We start from the raw sequence: 16,136 nt of genomic DNA, 5'->3' as shown, positions 1-16,136 counted from the left end.
ACCCCCTCTAGTAACCCTCAGTTTGTTCTCCATATTTATGAGTCTCTTCTGTTTTGTCCCCCTCCCTGTTTTCATGTTATTTTTGCTTCCCTTCCCTTATGTCCATCTGTTTTGTCTCCTAAAGTCCTCATATGAGTGAATTCATATGATTTTTGTCTTTCTCTGACTAATTTCACTTAGCATAATACCCTCCAGTTCCATCCACGTAGTTGCAAATGGCAAGATTTCATTCTTTTTGATTGCCAAGTAATACTCCATTGTATATATACCACATCTTCTTTATCCATTCATCCATCGATGGACATTTGGGATCTTTCCATACTTTGGCTATTGTTGATAGTGCTGCTATAAACATGGGGATGCAGTGTGCTTTTTCTTGCTCTGTAAAGTTAGTGCAAGAATGTGTGCCTTGTAATCATTCACAAAGCTATGCCAATTAAGTAAGTAACATTAAAAACTTATTCATACACATTTGCTCATTATTTTCTCTTTGTTTCCTTTTAATGTCTGCAAAATTTGTGGTGATAGCCCCTTCTTCATTTCTAACAGTGTATGGGTGCAAGTGTGTGTGTGTGTGTGTGTGTGTGTGTGTGAGATTCTCCATTTATTTTGGGGGGGCATAATTTATCAGTCTTGACAGTTTTTCAGAATTTTGTTGATCTTACTTTATGTTATGTTTTTAGTTTCTTTTTATATTCCATCTTAATGATTTCATTTCTTTTTTTCCCCCCTCTCAAGTTATCTGGGCAATTTGTTATCCTTTTACTCAATTTTTGTGATTGACTCTTAGCTCATTAAAATATCAGCCTTTCTTCTTTTCCAATATAAACACTTTAGATTATAAATTTGCTTCTGTTTTTCATTATAGTTAGTTAAATATTTTAAATTTCCTTTGCAATATCTTCTTTCACATGGGTCACTTAAATGTGTATATCTGAATTCTAATATATGGGGATTTATTCACTTTTTGGTGATTTATTTCTCAATTGATTACATTGTGATTAGAAAACATCTTGTTTCATATTTTTGATATTTGTTAAGACATTATTTGTGCCTCCACATATGACCAGATTTTATAAAAGGTTTCAAATTTGCTTGAAAAGAAGATATAGTTATCATTGCTGGGTGCAGGATTATATATTTATAGATCTGTCTGCATTAGTTAATATTAATTATGCTGTTTAAATCTTATGTATGCATATTGATATTTTGTCTGCTTGTTTTGTTAAAAGTATTAAAATCTCCCATATGATTGTGTATTTCTTGCTTTTCCTTGTATATGTGTATATTTAAAAAATTTTATGAGCCACATTAAAATATACACACAAATGTAAAATTTGTTTTGTGTTTCTGATAAACTGTATTTTTTATCATTATGAAGGAAAACTTTTTCTTGCTTGATGTCTACATTGTACATCTTTTTTATTGTCACTACTTTTTCTATCTGATTTCTTACATTGCACGTCTCTTATAAGTAACTTATAGTTGTTATCATTGTTTTTTATCCAATCAGAATGTCTCTGTCTTTATCTGAATCTTTTCATCCATTTATACTTAATATAATTAGAAAAATAGTTGGGTTAAAATTCTCCCTTATTATGTATATTCTATTTGTTGAATCTATTTTATGTCTTCTGTTGTTTCCTTTTTACCTCTTTTGTATTGATAATTTTCATGATCATATTTTCCCATTATTTGAAGTGACACTATTTTTGTTACTTAATTATTACTCTGGAAGTTGTAACCTGCATACTTAACTTATCAAGGTCTAATGGCAGTTGATATTTTTCCTCTCCTCTCAGGAAACATAAGGATCTGAGAAGATGTTTTCTCTATGTATCCCCTACCTGCCCAAAACTATGGCCATCATGTATTTTTATTTTTCTTTGTATAGAAAATAAACCCTATAAGACATTATTCTTACTTGTTTCAGAGTATTTGCTTAGATTAAATATTTTACTTATCACTTTATTTGTTCTTCATTTCTTCCAGTATCTCTGTCTTTCCATTATGTGAGTATTTTCTTTCTTCCTGGAGGATGATATTTGTTGCTTTCTTTAACAATGGTTGTGAATGGAGAATTTACCACACCCTCAATGATTCTTTTTTTTTTTTAAATTTTTTTTTTTCCAACGTTTATTTATTTTTGGGACAGAGAGAGACAGAGCATGAACGGGGGAGGGGCAGAGAGAGAGGGAGACACAGAATCGGAAACAGGCTCCAGGCTCTGAGCCATCAGCCCAGAGCCTGATGCGGGGCTCGAACTCACAGACCGCGAGATCGTGACCTGGCTGAAGTCGGACGCTTAACCGACTGCGCCACCCAGGCGCCCCCACCCTCAATGATTCTTAGCCACATCTTTGTCTGTGTATGTAACATGCTATGTAGTTATTTTTTCCTGTTCAAAGTCTTAAGCCTGGCTTGATCTGCTCTTAAACCTGTACCTCTAGTTCTTAATTTCACTTGCATGTTTAAATTCTAGAATCCTGCATATTTACTTTTATTTCTACTTCTCATATATCATTTCGTATTTTTCAGTTCCCTACTAAAATTTTAAAGTTTGGCTTTTATCTCTTTTAATAATAATATTTATTTTCCTTGATAGATTTTAATGATAGATTCTAACACTTTCCACCAATATCTAGCTCTGCTTCCTGACATAGGATTATACTTACCTATCATGTGTGACCATGGGAACAGAATTGATGTGTGTCACTTTTAGGTAGAAGATTTTAGAATCAGTACATGCTTCATCATTCTCTTCTTTCCTTTTGGTTTGGGTATTGGTAATGTTTCAGAGCGTGACTCTTCTTATCAGCCTGCAACCCAGAGTGAGGACAATAATGATGGGGATCAGTGCTATCATCCTACTTTTGATGGACATGTAAATGTGGCACAGAAAGAAACATTTGTCGTTTTAAGCCACTGGGACTCTAGGGTTATTTATTACTTCAGTGTAATCAGATCAATAGAATTGAAAAAGAAATTGGAATCAACATTGGAATTCTATTTTAACAAACAACTTTAAATATGTGGTTTTGGTTCATGGGCTATGCATTAGTTTGCAAGGAAACTAATAACAGAGGTTAAAAGCATGGTAATCCATATTATGTAGTGGCCAATTACTTAGTGAAATGGTTGCCTGTGTTAACTTAGAAGGCAAATTATATACCTAATAAATTTGTAACTTTATGGGAAAACACACTTTTAGTAGCATGTGTTGGCTGCTGTTGACTGCGTTAGAAAGTTTATTATAGGAAAGAGACAAAATCAGAACAATATCGGCTGATTTGCAAGCAAGAATGGAAAAGAATACAGAGAGTCAGTATAATCAGGGACTTGTAGTTAAGAAGATAAATACTTCCCAAACTAAAACATCAAAAGATAAAATTGAGAAAATTCATTGAATGTCAAAGACTAATTAAGACTCCATCTTAAGGTAAGGATCAAATAAAGACTATGTTTGTCACACTGGTTGTTAAAATTTCTGGATAGATTAACATTCTCCCAGTAAATACTTTTAGTTGGACAAATGGCTCAAGAAAAAGAAACTGTGTGTGGCTCTCCCACTGATGCCTTATGAACACAAGGTAGCTGCACTTATACTGGTGGCTTGGTGTGGGACAAGAAAACTGATTGGAAGAAAATAGACAATAAGCTGCTCAAGTTTTGAGGGAATTATGCTACACAAAGAGCCACCAGCTTGGACTTAAAGAGACTACCATTGGTACTTAATAAACTACTTAGACACTTGCCATTTATTCATATTTTGAAACCTAATCCCCAATGTGATGGTATCTAGAGGTGGGCTTTTGGAAAGTGATTATGCCATGAGAACAGAGATCTCATGAATGAGATCGATGCCCTTATGAGAGGGACCCCTGAGAGATCCCTTCCTCCTTCTGCCATGTGAAGACACGATGAGAAGACAGCTGTCTATGAATAAGGAAGAAGGCCCTCCCCAGACACTGAAACTGCCAGCACCTTGACCTTGGATTTCTAGCCTCCACAACTGTGAGAAATAAATTTATGTTAATAGGCCATCCAGTCTATGGTGTTCTGTCATAGCAGCCTGAACAGACTGGAACAGCACCTGTATTTCCACCAGAAGGAAGCACGCTGAGAAGCTCAGTTCTCATGGAAAGTGTATTCTTCAGTTCTCTGTCAAGTAATAGTCAAGGGTGGTAATAGGAAAATAAAGAGGGGGAGCTTCTGGGGCTCCTGGGCAGCCCAGTTGGTTGAATATTTGACTCTTGATATTAGCTCAGGTCATGATCCCATGGTCATGGGTTCGAGCCCTGCATTGGGCTCTGTGCTGACAGTGTGGAGCCTGCTTGGGATTCTCTCTCTCCCTCTCTCTGTGCCCCTTCCCCACTCATTCTCTCTTTCTTTCTCTCTCTCTCTCTCAAAATGAATAAACATAAAAAGAAGAAAGAAAAAGGAAAAAAGGGGACTTGTGTTGAGTTGAGCCAAGGGGCATGGAGAGTGGTGGGCTGGGAGGTACTCCCAGAGAACAGAGCATAACCCACCCCCAGAATATGAGGCCCTCGTGGCCTCTCCTCAGCAGGATCTTGAATTTGCTATTTACTGGTGACTTTCTGTGTGTGTGTGTGTGTGTGTGTGTGTGTGTGTGTGAATGTTTCTCTCTCTTTTCCCTCTTTCAGTGTAAGAGAGTGTACCAGTATTATCCTTTCCCACTATCTTTTGCGAGTGTGAGAAACAAACCTGTGTCTCTCTAGTTCCTGAGTCTCCAGATCAAGAAAAGCCACATCTAGATCTGATGTAGAAACTTTTGTATATCACTCAGACATCCTGGCTTTGAGCAGTGATTGGACAAAGGTTTTGAATATCTCCCTTGGAGAGGGATTGAAGGTACTCTGTCATGAGAAAGAAGAGGAAAACAGATATTTGGTGTCCAGTGGACAAACCTGATATGTTTGTTGTATTACTAGTGGCCAATCTCTGGTTTTCCATCTTGTGAGAGGGTTGTACTATACCACATTGTCAGACCCAGGTGTGGTCATAAGAATCACAACAGGCAGTGTGAGCAGAAATGGTGTGTGTCACTTCTAAGAAGATTTTTATTTCTTTTTTAAGTTCATTTATTTATTTTGAGAGAGAGAGAGAGAGAGAGAGAAAGCAAGTGGAGGAGGGGCAAAGAGAAGGAGAGAGAGAATCCCAATCAGGCTCTGCATTGTCAGTGCAGAGCCCGATGTGGGACTTGAACCAATGAACCAGGAGATCATGACCTGAGCTGAAGTCAGATGCTTAGCTGACTGAGCCACCCAGGCACCCCTAAGATGAAGCTTTTAAAGCCAGGGTGCTTTTCCAAGCTCTTTCTCTTCCTGCCACAGTTACTGGAAATATTCCAGATAGCAACTACGCTGCCATACTAGGTAAGTTTTCATGGTCAAGTACGGCATTGGGGATTTAATGTACAGTATCCTATGTATCACTGCAGCTTGTGAGGACCAGCAATGCCATTGGTTCTGGTTTGGACTGCGGTCCTGGCAAGTGCTGCAAGGAGGTAGCCATTAGGCAGAATGAGGGAAAACAGAGAGGAGAAACAAAAATCTAAACAAAAATCGTCCTGCCCACCTTCTGAAAGCCTGAATTCCAACACACATTTGAATCATATGCTGAGAAAGACCACTAACAAAATCACCAATCAGAATGTGAATATAATCCATACAACATTTATTTCATAGGGTAATCTGACAGAGATTTCAATGTGAATATGTTTAAGATACTTAAATAGAGAAATAAAACCATAACTCACATTAAACACTTGCAAGAAATCGTGAACCAAGCACATAAAGTAAGAAGGGATCAATGTTTTCCATGTTAGAATTTCCAGGAAAAACAGAAAGGAGAGAATGCAAAGAATAAATATCTGAAGAAGTAAATATGAAGAATTTGGGAATTGAAGAAGATCATGCACTATATAAAGAAGGCTCAATAAAAATAAATCTACCCATAAACACGTCACAGAGAAACTGCAGATCATAAGAGAAAGAGAAAATCTTAAGAGTTATCAGAGAGTAAAAAATGAACCATGTACCAGGCCATATGGAAGTTTCAACACACCATAGTCTAGAACATTACTTTTAAATGTGGATAATAATCATAAAAAGAAAATAATACAGAAACCAAGGACATAAAGATAATAAAAACAATAGGAATTTTAATAGATGGATGATTAAAAGACAGAGCTTAAAAATTGTTGGGATAATTGAACAGCAAATAAATGAATAGCTTAAGATAACAATATAATTTATGATGTTTTTCCATAAGAACCTAATTTTCAACATACAAATATAACATTGTTGAGTGCAAAGGGTTAACGAAGCATTGAACTCACGACTTGCTGGTTAACTTGCTCATTTTCCATAATTCCAATGTGGGTGGAGGTAGTGGAGAGGAGTATGAGAAATGTTGTGTTGGCCTTGGAAAAACTATTTAAAACCCAACTTGATAGGATTTTACTCAGCCCCATTTTGTGGAAATGGTCCAGACCGCACCACATCCTTACTTTCTTGAAGACAGTATTCCCAAAAAACCATAAAATCCCTTTCTGCAGGCAGCACTGTGTCCCTCAGTTACTTTTTAGACGTGACAAAAATGGTCATAAGGAAAAATTAAGCTCCAATAGTTTTGTGTATGTGTGTGTTCATATGCAAGTTACATGTCAGAGAGAGAGAGAGAGAGAGAGAGAGAGAGAGAATTGAGATAGTTGGAAGTTTTAAACTTTTATTGGTTAGTCTCACGTAGACACAGCCAAAATTTTCTAGGGATGCAGATTTTCTAACACACATAGAGATTGGCCTAATTTCTAATGAATTAGCTGGTTACATGCTGGAGGTAAAATCAAGGCATGCATGATACAGATTTGCAAATATTTTGAAAATAAATAGAACTATTAATCCTCAAATACATTAGATACAGACCAGCGGTCTACTCTGCTTTTGGTTGACTGCCATTCAATGCTGACTTTGCATGTTTGCATGTGCAGAAATCAACGTATAACAGGTTGGAGAGATGTGGTGCTTGAGAATGGACTCTGGTACAAAGATTTTAATATATCCAGTGATTAGCACTCAGATTTTAAGAAAAGACAAATAATTTATTTAGAATATCATCAGGCACATTATCCTCTGGGCTAACCAATTAGAACAGGGTGGAAAATGTCTCATAATCTAAATTTCAAACTCCATACTGTATTCAAAACTTAACCATTCCTTCTGAATCTGATATTCAATCAATTGTGTGTGTCTCAACATTCTCTTCTCTAGAGAAGAGTCTCCTTGCTCTTGTGGGAACTTCTCATGGGTCTCCTTCGTCTTACATGTACTAGTCAGGAAGGCCAAGAGTCCAGTGCTCTGTGCAAATCAGAAAAAAAAAATCTCCTGTAGATGGACCACTTAGCAAAAAGGCACCCCCTTTAGGCTGACCAGTCAGAAAAAGCATACCCTCTGGGCTGACCAATTAGAAAAATGAACTGCCTTTGGAGGACCAATGATGAAAAGTCAGCCCCAGAATGAACCAATTAGAAGAGATGTAGGCTGATGCCTAGGGCACTGGCTTGGTACATAGAATATAGCTTGCATTTTAGTAGTCTCATGCTCCCTTGTTTAGCTGCCGTTTTAGTTTCAGTGTTCGAGGAATAAATGATCACATTTTTCTGTAACTAGTGGTGTTTTTTCCCCATTGTGTAGGAAATAAAACTAAAATATTGTTGATGGATTTTGTTTTGAATTTTATTTTTTCTCCTAAATTCAACTTGAGATTTTGGTGCCTGCTACTGCCAATGTTCATACTGTAACCTAATAAAGATGGTATCAGTATTATGTTTAGTGACCTAAGTTTGCTATAACAGTTTATCATGTGTCTCTGTACTATGCATCAAGACTTCCCCCTTTCCACTATCTGAACATATTTTAAAATCTTATGTTAAAATATTGCTTTAATGGAATAAGATATCATACTCAATTTACTAATGGAGCTTCAAAACAAACACATCCCCAAACTTGGAAATGGTTACCTAAAGTATGTGCTTATTTAAAAAGCTAAAAAAAAAAATAACCTAATGTGTATCAGAGCTTGAACAATATCCTGATCGAAGGAAAGTGGTTGATATTGAGGTTAAAATATGATTTTTGTATATTTTTATTCCAATTTTATCCAGGGTATACATTCCTTAAATATAACCTAAAATATTGGCCTGGGTATGCTTGATTAAGTACTTATGTATTGTTTATTGCTATGGTTATCTTAAAAAAAAACACAGTTAATGCTAAGTAATAGTTATCTTGAGCCATTATACATATGTGTATATATTCTATTATTTATGTCATTCAGACAAGTAATAAAGTATAAGTGCATTATTGTCCAGATGCCAATAGTACATTAAACCAAATTAATGTTCAAACACAGTATTTTAAGCATTTTTCACACCTGCATGGACAGCAATTCAATTATGTGCACTTAAATCTACAAAATTGTAAATGTTCATGAGAATGTCTATTGATGTGGACAAAGAAATGGTATATTTTTCTCATAGTGTAATCTTCAGAATCTAAATTTTTGTGGAAATCACATATTCAGGACATAAATAATTAAACATGTATACATCGAGATTATTAGGGTGCTGTATTAAGCAAGTTAAGTAGCTTCGATTTTTGACCTCTAGAAATTTATGGCCCAACAAACTTGTGTTATTTATTTGTTGGAGTGTAAATTCTCTGAGTTGGCACTTTTATTCATTTACTTTGTTATCTAAATGTTTGTATATATGACACATTTTTTTGAATTGCAATTTTTACATTAATTTTGATAAATTGCTTTACAAAAGACACATTGTAAGTTAATGACAGGAAATTTTGGTTTACAAGTAAAATAATCCCATGAATTTTCTTATATAAGAATTGAATTTGATTTTATGAACCTCTTTTTTGAGGAAATATAAGAAATAAGCCAACTAAGTAGTTTTTATCAATTCAAAGTGCCTGTCGGAAGTCTGTTTTGGGTAGGTTGCTCAGCGAATACTTATAGGAAGAAATAATCTCTGTTCATATAGTTTATATTTTTATTTATTTTAAAAAATATTTATTTTGAGAGAGAGAGAGTGTGTGTGAGCAGGGGAGGGATAGAGAGAGAGAGAGAGAGAGAGAGAGAGAGAGAGAGAGAGAGATTGAGAGAGAGAGAATCCCAAGCAGGCTCTGTGCTGTCAGTGCAGAGCCCAACACGGGCCTGGATCCCATGAACCAAGAGACTGTGACCTGAGCCAAAATCAAGAGTCAGAGTCTCAATCAACTGAGACACCCAGGTGCCCCGAGTTTATATTCCACAGTGTGTAATAAAACATGTGGATCCTGGATTGAAGGTCTCATTGTCATCCTAGATATTTAGATATCAAATAAACCATCACAAACTCAATGAAAATTCTTTATCAACAGATACCAATTACCTGTAAAGGCTTAGATCCTAGGCAGAGAAAATAAATCAGGAAAACTGAAGCCATTTGATGCATTCTGATTTCAAAGTGATTTAAAGGTTTATTTATTTTTGAGAGAATGAGCAGGGGAGGGACAGACAGAGGGGGAGACAGGATCTGAAGTGGGCTCCCTGATGATAGCAGTGAGTGAATCCTGAGATCATAACCTGAATTGAAGTTGGACACTCAACTGACTGAGACACCCAGGTGCCCCAGATTTCAAAGTGTTTTAGGGCTCAGTAGGTTGAACACTTGACTCTTGGTTTTCGTTTAGGTCATGATCTCACGGTTTGTGAGTTCGAGCTCCTGCTTCTGATGCTCTGTCTCCCTCTCTCTCTGCCCCTCTGTCACACTCTCTCTATCAAAAATAAATAATAATAATAATAATAATAATAATAATAATAATAATAAAAAGCCTGAAAAACAAAAACCAAGTGTCTTAAAATGGGAATTGGGGATTTAGGGCTGTTGGAAAAGCTGGAACTCAAAGTCAGGTAAACTCTTATCCATTATCTTATCCTGAAGCACTGAAGTGGGCACTCTCAAGAGTTGACTAGGATTCTTAGTAGAGGTATGGTTCTCACAGAGGCACCAAGAAACCACCGTGAATCTTGCACTGGCCAGCAATTGCCTTCAGAGAATTGGCCTTTCCTCTTCTGCTTCCAAATTCATTTGAGAGCCTCTCATTAGAGAGAACTAACCTGAAGCCACACAGAGAAGGTGTTTTGGGAAGTGGGTTCCTGGCTTCTCCAGGTAAGTTTGGAATGGGGCATTGGTGGTTGCTGAACTGACCATACACAACTCATTGTGCAGAGGGATGCACCTCTTCTCACTAGGCATGTATTCGATCATGTTAATTCTTATTCCCCATTTATACAAATTTTAGAAAGTGAACTGTTGTCTGGGATAAATAATATTCTGAATTTTTGACTATAGAAGTCTCTTCCCAAGTTGAGAAAGTTCAGTGACAAATTTCTCCTGGTAAATTAAAAAATGGTATATCCAGTGTTGTCATATTTAAGAGTTCTAGGGATTAAGGAACAGGATCCTATTTACAGAAAAGACAGTTTCCCTTGAGAACACTTCAAACCATAGACAGCAATGGTTTTCAACTGGAGTACACTTCCTCAGGGTAAGGCATAAGAGAATTTTGGGTTAATGGGGAGAAAGCGGAGTGTAGTTTGAAGTAGTCTAAAAAAGTTGCCATTGCTTTGATTTGGTTTTAGTCAATATATTTAATTCATATTAATGTAAATCATGCTAAAGAAGGTTTGGTATGTTTTTAAATAGGGGGGATGGTTGTAAGGGTCTAGAGACACTGATATGATAGACCATCTGTAGAGCCCTTCCAATTATTCAAGGCCAATCCTGCTTGTTTTTTTTTTTTTTTAACGTTTATTTATTTTTGAGACAGAGACAGAGCATGAATGGGGGAGGGGCAGAGAGAGAGGGAGACACAGAATCGGAAGCAGGCTCCAGGCTCCGAGCCATCAGCCCAGAGCCCGACGCGGGGCTCGAACTCACCGACCATGAGATCGTGACCTGAGCTGAAGTCGGACGTGCAACCGACTGAGCCACCCAGGCGCCCCCAATCCTGCTTGTTTAAGGTCAACTTCCACCTGCCTCGGAGGATGCAGAGAAGGGTCTCCTGTTTTCTTACTGAGGTTGTGAAGGAAATTGGGGTTTTACTGCAAGGCATATTTAATCCATATGGGCTGAGATAAAGTTCCTTTAGGTGAGAAACGAAGCTTTGTGGCATTTTGCCAAGAGAAGCTCATATTTCTGAGAACTCAGGGGAATTCATCTGCTTTTCCTGTATCTCTTGGCAGGTTCTTCACTGTTTTATGATTATACTCTCTGAACATGATAGGAACAAAGATGGGGATTTTTCTCACATATTATTTTCTAGTATTTGGGGATCCTACAAGGTAGGAATTAATCCTGCCTCTTTTCTCCACTTCTGAGTTCAGATTCAATCAGGGAATATGGCCACACAAACTAGAAAGATAGAAATAAATATTAGTTTCATACTGATGAGGTTGTTTTGGGGAGCAAAACATAACCTGTGGACAATAATTGGTCTCACTGAATATTACCTTCACATCTGGAAACTTCAATGAGCACTCAAGGAAGAGTTTGATTCTGTAAGTGAGGCACATGTATCCAGAACCCCTGTTTTCTCTCTTCAACCTGTATTGAGTTGAGTTTTTACAGAGGTTGTAGTAGAAGTAGTTTATTGGGGAAAGAATATAGCAGATGAATGAGGAATGGATACAGGGAAGGGGAGAGGGCCAATAGTATGTTGATAGCCAACAATCCCAGTGGGAGACTGTCTTAATCCCACAGGGAAGCTCTGGGAAAGGATGGAAAACGCCTCATCATTAGCCCTCCTAAGAGATAAGAGAGCTGGGGTGTTTCATCATGGAGAACACAGAGAAATTCTCTTAGGGAGAGTTAATGCCCAAGCTTTTCTATGAGTACCTGGACAGAGGGGACTTCCATGTGGACAAAAATTCCTCAGGGTCAGAGATGGAGATACTGGACGCTGGAAATCAAACAGAACACATTGATATGGCAGGATGAAAGGGATCTATATGGGGCACTGATGATGTCTGCTCCAAGCCCCCTAAGGAGTACAGAGAGAGTCCGAGCTCCAGACCTGCTTCTAGAAGACAATGCTTTCCACAGAGAGGAGCTGAAGGACAGGAGTCTGAAAAAATTTTTTAAAAAATGTTTATTCATTTTAGAGAGAGAGAGAGAGCAAGAGAGAGAGAGAAAGTGGGTGCGCATGGGGGAGGGGCAGAGAGAGGAGGAAAGAGGATCTGAAGTGGGTTCTGCACTGACAGCAGCCAGCCTGATGTAGAGCTCCAACTCACGAACTGCAAGGTCACGACCTGAGCTGAAGTTGGAAGCTCAACCGACTGAGCCACCCAGGGGCCCCAGGAGTCTGCAAACCTTTTGCAGGCAGGCAGATCCAAATAAAAAGAGAGAAGGGGCTGGGCCACTTAGGTCATTCTTTTCTTCATTAAGAAATTGGGAGGGGGCAGAGAGAAGGACTGGGGTTACCTTTCCAGACTGTTCCCTCCAGGGGAGGGGAGCGGAGGTTTTCTGTGCCACCAGCCAGTGTGGGAACACGGGGAGAGGAAGAAAATGGTAGTAATGTGTAGTACCATCGTGTGAAATTTAGAATTATTCCTTAAAAAGTGATAATAATTGTTAACAGCAAAATAGAGAAGGAGTAAGTGTGCAAACGACAAAAGGCACAATCTTTCTGAAAAAAGTTTACAAGGTAAATATAGACATGGAGGTCCCGGTGTACACATTGGTCTTCTTTTCCTCTTTCTGACCTACTCTTTCTTCCCAACACTTTGCCCTCTGTCTTTCTTCTCCTTTCAGTGATCAAAGCTTTATTGTCATGGTCCTAAGCTCTAAACTGTCATGGGTTACATCTGATGGGCAGGGAGCAGGACAGAGAAGGAGACAAAGGGAGTAAGATCTGACAATGAGATAAGCAAGAGAGTTTATAAAAAGCAGCTAAGAGATCAGTAGCCGCTTCAGTGAATGGAAAGGAGAATCAAATCACAGGCTGTGAATAAAGTGATAGGTTATAAGTGATGTACTTGTGTTCTTTATCCTTTTAACGTAAGTACCCCAAATATAAATGTGTTGTTATTAATTGTAAACCAGTCCATAAGCTAGTAGAGAGACTAAGCTGTGAGGAATTCACACGAAGTACAGTGGCTCAAACCAAGGTTTCTTTCTCTGTCTGTCATCCAAAGTGCAGCAGTCAAGGACAGGTTGGCTGTTCTGACCAAGTTACTTCTATCTCAGTACTTTATTCCTGGGGTGTGTTCCTGTCTGTGCTGCCAAAGCTGCTCACACCATTACTTTCAGCTCACAGGGAAGACAAGACGGAGAAGTGAAGATAGGCAACTTCCTCTGAAGAATGTGACCAGGAAGTTGAACCTGTCACTTCCACTCACATCTCGTTGGTCAGAATCCAGTCACATGACCATAACTTCTCTGGAACTGAGGCTGGGAATTCCCTTCTCCACCTGGGTATCAGTGTGCCCTTCTCAAACTGTGGTGGCGAGTGGGGTTTTATTACTGAAAGAAAGAATGATTAGAAAAGTACCTAGTGGGAACAATTAGAAAAAGCATGCTAAGACCGTTACAAAGACATTTGATGACTAATTTCATGAACGTTCACATGTTCTGTATTATAATAAAATGTGTACTTTATTGTGTTCTGAAACTCTAGTCATTAGACTTACCTTTAGGTTAGTTAACTATGATATGCTGAAGGTAAGTTTAATTTTTAAATGTACTTGGTTATGAGTAATGGGTTTATTTGACCTCAGTCTAATGAAAAATGCAGTCTTTTCTGCCAAAATACACTATGGCTTTTGCTGTTAATTCTTATAGTTATGATGAGGCTTTTCTCATTTTATCTTTACTCACATGTGTTCCAAAGCTTGCATTCATTTTCTAATACTTTTAGTTTTTGTCAACTAATATTGATTTGTAGCATGGCAAAGGGGAACTAACAATTTTGATGTCTTCCAAAATGGAACTTAAATAATAGTGTGAACTCAAGCCAGTGTAAGGATCTTTGGATCATCCCTAAACTGAAGGCCCCCAGAAACCTCTGTTGCCTCTTGGTCTTCTTTATTGTGTAACTGGAGAGCTGGTTTAATTTTATGAGTTAGCATGCAACACGGACTCCTGTACAGTTACTTTCATAGGGTCAATGCTGAATAAATATTGGTTGAGTAATTGAATTGGATGACTTCGAGGTCATCAGAAATTGCAAGTCCTTTGGACCGAAAGTAACCTGAATCAGGTAGGCCATCTTTTCTAGATAAAAATATTTGGTATTTTTCATTTGTTTGTTTGCTTAGTCATGTTAATAAAAGCCTATGCAACGTAAGTAAATAATGTATCAATAAATATATAAAACATTGTACTAAAAGATTTGCACATACATTGTGCTAAAAGATTTCTCTTTCCTTTAAGTAGCATAAAAGATGAAAAGCGACTAACACGGTGCCTGGCATAATAGATTCTCAATAAATAGTAGTCACAGTTAATTACCTTTTATGTTGTTCCTTAGGTTATAGGACAAAGATGCAATAAGTTTTCCACCAGCATCTAGCAAAACACACCATAGCTTTCTCGCAGTAATTCTTTATTTTAGGAGGGATCAAATTCACTGTCGTAATGTAAAGAAGAGCGTCCCATTTGGAAATGCACGGAGAACCAGTATGAGAAATGTTCTCTTTACACAAACTGAGCATGTGAAAAGTTCCAATAATTACAGAACATCTCCCCAGACTTTACTCTGCTTGTGAAAGACCTCGGGGAACTCGGCAAGCTTTTACAGAACCTTAGAGCTATGTGAGTTCAGAAGAACTCGTTGGAGAATATTTTTTATTCAACTGTTTCTCTGGGGCCTGTCCAGGGTTAGTATATTGGGATGTTCTGGAACCCATGACAGGACACCAGAACGTGATAGTAGCAGCATGAGGTGTTTGTCTCTGATAATATCAAAAAATGCTTTCCTAATTACTTGGCTGTGCTATCTCATTTTTCCTCTTTCAAAAAAGAATTCTGCTCTTCATTGCTTTTTTTCAGCCTGCTTCTCCTAAGTCGTTTGGCACTAAATTCATGGACTCTTGGTATTCCCTCTTTCTTTACTTCCCAAACTTTATTTAGACTGCAGTTTAATCTTGGTAATTTCTTTGAGCTTTATGACATGATGCTTTTGGCACATTGAGGGCATCGCTATTTAACTTTCCAGTTTCTTAGCTTTAATAGAATTTACTTGTTTTACATTCTTTTTCTATCTTAACTAAAATGGACTAATGTTTCCCAAAAAGGTTCTGGATATTGGATGCAAATTTTGACATCTGAAAATGCCTCCTAGATATTAGAAAACTGTAGCAGTGGGAAAGTTATTCTATTTTTAAATTTTTTGATAACTAATAATCAAGGAGTTCATTTTCTTTAAAGTCAGTTCATCTCTCATTCCCCAACAACATAAATCTATAGCTCTTTGTTTATAAGATAGTTTGATATCCCACACAGTAAAGGCAGTTTTAATTTTTTGGAATTGAAATGGCGCTTCTAAAATATATTTTTAAATTAGTTAAACTTTTTGTGTCAATTTTCCATAAGCTGGAAATAAGTGGCCATAATTTCTTAACAAGAGTGAGAGTGGTCAATTTTACTTTTTAATGCTCACATCACAAGTATGTTGAAATGCTAACATTTATTAATTTGAGTAGTGAGCACATTGGAGCTTGTGATACTATTCTTTGTAATAGTTTGTATTATTTTATGCATTGTATTTTTTTCCCAAATAAGACAAAATCTTTAGTTGCACCCTAAGTCTTGATTTTCTGAGAAAGTAGGAAGCCGGGTTATATGGTGGTGAAATAGAAAATCTGTCCGGTTTTTTTAGGTTAGATGGTGATGGCCGGTGACAAGGTTGTATATTAGTGTGGATGAGAATGGAATGAGGGTGAATTTAATGTTTGCTCAATTAATGGGTGCAGAAACAAGCAATGAATTAGTGTGTAATGTAAGCAGAGTGCTTTCTGTTCAAAAACATTATTTGAAGATAATGGATTGTCTATCTAGA

The sequence above is a fragment of the Prionailurus viverrinus genome, chromosome A1 (genome assembly GCF_022837055.1).
Source record: "Prionailurus viverrinus isolate Anna chromosome A1, UM_Priviv_1.0, whole genome shotgun sequence".
NCBI classification, from domain to species: domain Eukaryota; kingdom Metazoa; phylum Chordata; class Mammalia; order Carnivora; family Felidae; genus Prionailurus; species Prionailurus viverrinus.
Note: the sequence above shows the minus strand (reverse complement) of the source record.